At 49.5% G+C, this 6,417-nt stretch overlaps 1 pseudogene; it reads left to right on the top strand.

Moving 5' to 3' along the window:
• Positions 1 to 2,501: 2,501 nt before the first annotated feature.
• LOC119391267 (DNA topoisomerase 2-alpha-like) lies at positions 2,502 to 3,664 on the top strand (annotated as a pseudogene).
• Positions 3,665 to 6,417: the final 2,753 nt, after the last annotated feature.

The raw sequence follows: 6,417 nt of genomic DNA, 5'->3' as shown, positions 1-6,417 counted from the left end.
CTTTGAATGTTCGCGCGGGGGCCACAAAAAAGAAAGTGTTAATTTTGAAGCGTACTTCTTGTGCAGACCGCAAGAACACCGAAGGAGCGAGCACACTTTTGTTTCTCCTTGGCCGTGAATGCGCAGCCTATCTGACTAGATGAATGGTCGAGATGTTTTGAGGGGTATGAAGCGTGCTGGCTGATGTATGTACCGGCTGTGTCTCAACTAGTTTTCGTGTCGAAAGTGCAGTGAAACTGACATCTTTATTTGATCATAATCCCGCCTAGTATAAAACAATATACCGTACCTACTCGTGTAATGGCCGCAGGTTTCTTACCCGAGATTTGTAGGAAAAATCGCGGGTGCGTCCATTACAGAAATATAGACACGTTTCTTTTTCATAAATATTTCCGGCGGTACATGCCTTTATTTAACTGCAGTACCCGCGTGTACTGGGAGAAGCGAAAAGAGCAAGAAGATATAAGCGACAAACTTTTTTTTGCTTCGAGGACGGTAGATAAAAATGTTCTTTCCCTTCATTCAGCTTCGTATCTATTCATTGCTGGCTTTAAACGCTCTATCCGTAATGTTTTTCTCTTGCGATGTCAATCGCTTGCACGCACAGCATCTCCTTCCTTCGAAATAGCGTATGCGTCGCTCTCTCTGCGTCTTTGTCGCGTAGTGCACAAGGGAGTTTTCTATGTTTGGCTCGGAAAGCGCACCTCTGTGCATTATTTCTTCTGAGTGTACCTTCTTGAGAGCACCGTCGTCGCACACATACTTCATCGATTTTGAACTTCCGACCAGCCGGTCGGGCGGTACGAAAAAAGAAAGAAAGAGCTTCCGAATTCTCGCACCACACAACACTTCTAACCTTCTCTAAAATCAAAGGGGGGCTAATAAATATATAGGCAATTTTTAAATATGTTTTCCAGGGAGTTTAAGAAAGGCCACTACACGAATATATACGCATACCTGCCAAGTTTGAAAAAAAAAAAACGGAATCCGGGAGATCTACACAACGGGGGGGGGGGGGGGGTTACTGCGATAGCAATTATATGCACACTGTCAACGGGATTTTGCGGTCGCCGCTGATCTGTACAGAGTCCAAACCGATAACATCGCTTACGCATCGTCTGTTTCACGTGCGAGTAAAAGCGCGCTAGCGCTAGGGACGAACGCGGTTGAAGCAGAGATGAAACGACCCGGCCGTCACCGTCGCGCGAAGGGCACATGCGATAACATCGCCCTGCGTGCGAGGCCTGTCGTGGCTTGTACCAGTTATTTCGTCGGGCAATTGGGACCGTAAGTGGTACCGTTGAGACGGGGACGGTTGCGAGCGCTGGCGAACGCGCTATCTCGACACTGTAGAGTCCGATGGCTGTTGAGTCGACAGACATCGGTAACGGCAACCCTTATAAGTGCTGGGCTCTCCACTTAAAGCAGTAGTGACACAAAATTTTGAAGGCAAGATAATTTGAAGGCAAGTTTCACCGCAAGTGCGAAGCAATGAATGCGATAGCAACAAATTGTAATGTTACACGAAGTGAGGCTGGCAGCTAACTGTTTTGCATCCAATCTCGCATAAATACAAAACGCTGGTGTAGGAGAATACGGCCGCTCCAGGGAGAGATGCTCCCCGCAAAGTCACTTCGCGTTGAGAGCGCAGCACGTAGAATACGAGCCGCCCGCTGTGATGGCTTTCGAGATAGCGCGCGTACCAGTGATCGCTACCGCGCCCTTAGATTCAAAGTTCAAAGTTGCTCTTCGCGCGACGCGACACCCCCCTCCCCCCTGGCGTCTTTGCGTCTCTTAAGGCTCGATAAAGACGGGCGGGGCATTTCCTGTCTGCTTCGACGGCAGGCCTTCCGAGCGGGGTGATGTTATCGCATGCACCTTCCGCGCGATGGGCCGTCTTGTTTGAACTCTGCTTCGGCCGCGTTCGTCGCCCCCGCTCGCGCACGTTTACGCGCGGTAGAACATACAATGCGCGAGGGGGTCTTATCAATTCGGACTTCAGACCGGAAGGACATGACGGCGACAGCAAAAACCCGTCGAGACTTTTCATGCAATAAAAAGAAGAAGAATCCTTTCTGCTACGTGGCCATACAACTTTGCTCATGTGGCCAGACAAAGCACTGGACGCGCGGGGCAAAACTGGATTTCCGTGAGATTTTCCTATGACCCGTACAACCGGGAGAAACGTTCAAAATCCGGGAGTCTCCCCGGTAATCCGGGACACTTGGCAGGTATGTATACGGTATGTTTTGCAAACCGAGTCACCTCAGATATCTCACCGCCAAGGCGTCTGAGCTTCGCCTTGCTCTCGAGAGCTACTCACATTGTTTAGCGTTCTCGTTTCTCTTCGTGCCATACCGAGCAAACACCAAGTCGCGTAGCCCTTGTAGAGTTCTAGTTGGAAATGGTCCACTTATTTGTCACGTAATGACAGTACTCGCAGTATCAAGTGCGACGAACAAAGAAAACTAGTCAATGCTTCATTCTCTTCCTATCTGCAGTACCAGAAGGAGTACAGCACGACCGACGACCTCTTAAGCCTACGCTACGGGCGCCTTATGATCATGACAGATCAAGACCAAGATGGCTCCCACATAAACGGCCTCCTTATCAATTTAATACATCACTTTTGGCCATCCCTGCTCAGGATGCCCTTCCTCGAGCAGTTCATCACACCCGTTATAAAGGCGACGCGCGGAAACGACGAGCGTTTGTTCTACTCGCAACCCGAGTTCGCTGATTGGAAGGCTGCCACCGACGACTGGCAGCGTTGGAAAATAAAATATTTCAAGGGCCTTGGAACGAGCACCTCTGCAGAGGCAAAATTATACTTCACAAATATGACGAGGCACCGCATCACGTTCCGTTATGAGGGCCCCGAAGACGACCAGGCCATCGAGCTGGCCTTCAGCAAGGAGATGATCGAGCAGCGCAAGGACTGGCTCCGGAGCGCAATGGAGGAGCGCAAGCAGCGGCGCGAGACGGACCTGCCCGAGCTGTACCTGTACGGAAAACACACCGCGAGCGTCACCTACAAAGAGTTCATCCTGAAGGAATTGGTATTGTTTTGTTTTAAGGACATTGCGCGCTCAATCCCTTCCCTAATGGATGGATTGAAGCCGGGCCAACGGAAGGTGCTTTTTACGTGCTTGACACGTGACGACAAGCGAGAGGTGAAGGTCTCCCAGCTGGCAGGTGCCGTGGCCGAGCACTCGGCCTACCATCACGGTGAAGCGTCCCTCATGTCGACCATTGTCAACATGGCGCATAATTTTGTCGGCTCGAACAATATCAACTTGTTGGAGCCGATTGGTCAGTTCGGCACGAGGCTGCAGGGCGGCAAGGACGCTGCAAGCCCTCGATACGTCTTCACGATGCTGTCTCCCTTGACGCGCCTCATCTTTCCCGCCTTGGATGACCCGATATTGGAGTACCTGTATGACGACAACCAGCGCGTCGAGCCCTATAGTACTGCATTCCGGTGCTCCCCATGGTACTCGTGAATGGGGCGGACGGGATCGGCACTGGTTGGAGCACAAAGATCTCTAGCTACAATCCTCGGGACATAGTTGGAAGTCTGCGGCTGATGATCGCCGGTAAAGAACTGAATGCCCTGAAGCCGTGGTTCAAGAACTTCCGCGCCGCGGATCCGTGGACCAGGTGAGGAGCCTGCTCGCTGCTACACTACATATATTTGATTTCATATTCTGTTGTTTGCGGAAATTGAAGCTACCGTCTTGGCATGTTAGGCTATGTGTAATATGTTTCTGTTGCAACCATGCGATTACATCACTCGGCCGAACACTATATTTGCCGCCAACGCTCACGAAATCCACCCAACTGCTTCAGCTGAATATTTATGCCCTTAAGGGAACAGGGCAAGCCCTATACGTCCCACGAAATTTTTACCATGTTGGGGAACTGTTTTCACAGTAACTATAAGGGATGTCGACCTAATACGGATATTACTTTCTTGCAAATCTCGCGCTCTTTTAACTGAACCAGATTCATTAAAGGCTGACTAATAATACTATTTTGGCGAATTCACCACTGGGACCTAAATGTTGAGTTATATTCCAGCTTTCGAAATTTGTAGCACACAAACTGTGAAGTTCATAATTTCAATTTTGGTTCAGTAGTTGTGTTCTCTCGTGCAGAATAGAGAAAAAATAAGCACGTGGTTATCATGGAATACATAGGAAGTAATGGTACCTAAATAATAAAAAAAAGTCACAGTTTCGCCGCAACGGCGAAGCAATGAATGCGATAGCAATAAGTTGTAATGTAACGCGAAGAACGGAAAGCAGCTCGAAATTGCCAGCGCGTCGCTCGAGCCCAAAGGACGCACGAAAAGAACGCACAAAGTACGAGCGCGAACTAATGCGTCACAGCTCGACACTTGAAGCGCACTGCTCAAACATAAAGCAGGACGCACGAAACGAACGAACAGGTACACACAAGACGAGCGCGAACGAATTGTCACAGTTGTTACTTATTTCTGTTTGAACAGCGCGCTCCTTTCACAAACGCGGCCGCTGCAGCGAGCGAAGCGAAGCACCCCACCGGCCGCCCGTTCTTTCCTCGAGATAAGCGCACGAAAGCGACCACGCCCTGTAGAGCGAAGAGCAACGGCGTTCGCAGGAGCGGGGCGACGATCTTTAAAGCACGCCACACGCGTGCACGTCGCGCCATCTATGTGGCCACTAAGAAAGCAAACTGAATTACATGGTGTATATAAATACCTCGCCGTTAGCAGCCTGAAAGACGGTGCTGTCGTGGCCTAACGTCTAACGCGGCGGGCTGCAATGTGAGAGGTCGCCCGTTCGATTCCGCGCGTCGGAAAGAATTTCTGAATAATTTTTCTTTGTGGCTTTTCTATATATATACATACTTATACATATACGGTGAATGACGGCGACGGGGACGGACATTTTCCAGCCGAGACTGTCCATATAATTGCTATCGCAATAAAACTGTTTTGAGATAATCGAGCTCAAAGTAAGAAAATAGCTGAAGATCGAACATTCGTTCCGTGTGCGCACTCCAAAACGCGCAAAACGAACAGAAATCACTCAATCGCGCATGATTCGCATGCGAGACAAGGCACAACGGGCGGGTGACTGCATGACACAGCAGTAGTAGGAGACAGTTCACTATAGCTGTCGTATATACACCAATCAAGAGCTTATTTCCTCGTGACGTCATGTGACCAGACAGCGGGCGTCACGAAGTGTGCCGAATAGAGAGGAAACGCGATGAGAGAATAACGATCTCGTTCTTTATATTTTCCGACGTTATTTTCAGAGGCCCTTTAATGGACTGCAAACCACCTGATTTCAAGTTAACGCAAACGCGCATAGAGTTGAGAGTCCCGCCACGATCAGCACTGAGAACCTTTTTTGTCTGCCTGCAGGTAACTTCGCTCTCTGCTCCTCGAACACTCGGCCAGGAAGAGTGACGAACCAGCGAACGGAGCATTGCGAAGGAAAGAGCGAGACGAGTATCGTCAAACGCGTGTAACTCCGCTGTTACGGCGCCGTTTCGAAAAATTCTCGCGGCAACGTATTCGTTGTAGAAATTCCAACAACTACAACACAACGACTGAATCTCAATATCTGGGTGGGCCCCTTTCTTCTAAGGGTTTCTAGCCGTTCTCTTCACCGCGAAATTATCATGTATAGGTGGTTCTTACTGTTGGCAATCATGATTCAGCGAAATGCCTCCTGGCAACACCTTATACCTTTTCGAAGCGGACCCCCACGCCTCGCTTTGTTTTTGTTTCTTTCCTTTTATCTTACTGTTCATTTTTGTTTTTGGTCTGGTCTCTCTCGTCTTTTTAACACATGCTTCCCCCTTTTTTACACACCCAATTTGACAAGCCGGCCTATATCAATATCCCCTCTGTCTTTTCGTTCTTTCTGACCCAACCCCCATCCAAACCCCCTTTTCGCATTTGCCCTTCCCGTCTCATTGTTTCGGTAAGCCAGTTTCTGCTTTGAAGAAGGTAACTGAGATCGCTTATCGAACCGTTGACTCCAGCGACACCACGTGTTCGGCGGCGCTTTTTTTCTATGCGAAGCATCTTATGGCGGAGTTCAAACCGGTGGTGTGCGGCGTGACCACCCTTACTGCGCATGTGCAAATCCTCCCCACGCACATCCTCTCCACACCTGTCCACTTCCCCTCTCCATTCTCACTCCCCCTCTGAAACGCGGGCTCGACATGCCAAAACGCTGCTTCGCATCGCCTCATTGTCTCCTTTAGCGGGAGATGGTGTGATCTTTTTTTCATAATCGCTTCAAAGTTACATCTTTCCCTGAAATTCTGCCTTATTTGCGCACCCGTTGCACAGGGTGTTTCGAGAAATGTGTCCGAAAATACTCGGAAATTAAGGAAATAGGGATTTCCCAGCTGCCT

The sequence above is a fragment of the Rhipicephalus sanguineus genome, chromosome 4, assembly GCF_013339695.2.
Source record: "Rhipicephalus sanguineus isolate Rsan-2018 chromosome 4, BIME_Rsan_1.4, whole genome shotgun sequence".
Classification (NCBI taxonomy): Eukaryota; Metazoa; Arthropoda; class Arachnida; order Ixodida; family Ixodidae; genus Rhipicephalus; species Rhipicephalus sanguineus.
This window is presented reverse-complemented; position numbering and strand designations above follow the sequence as displayed.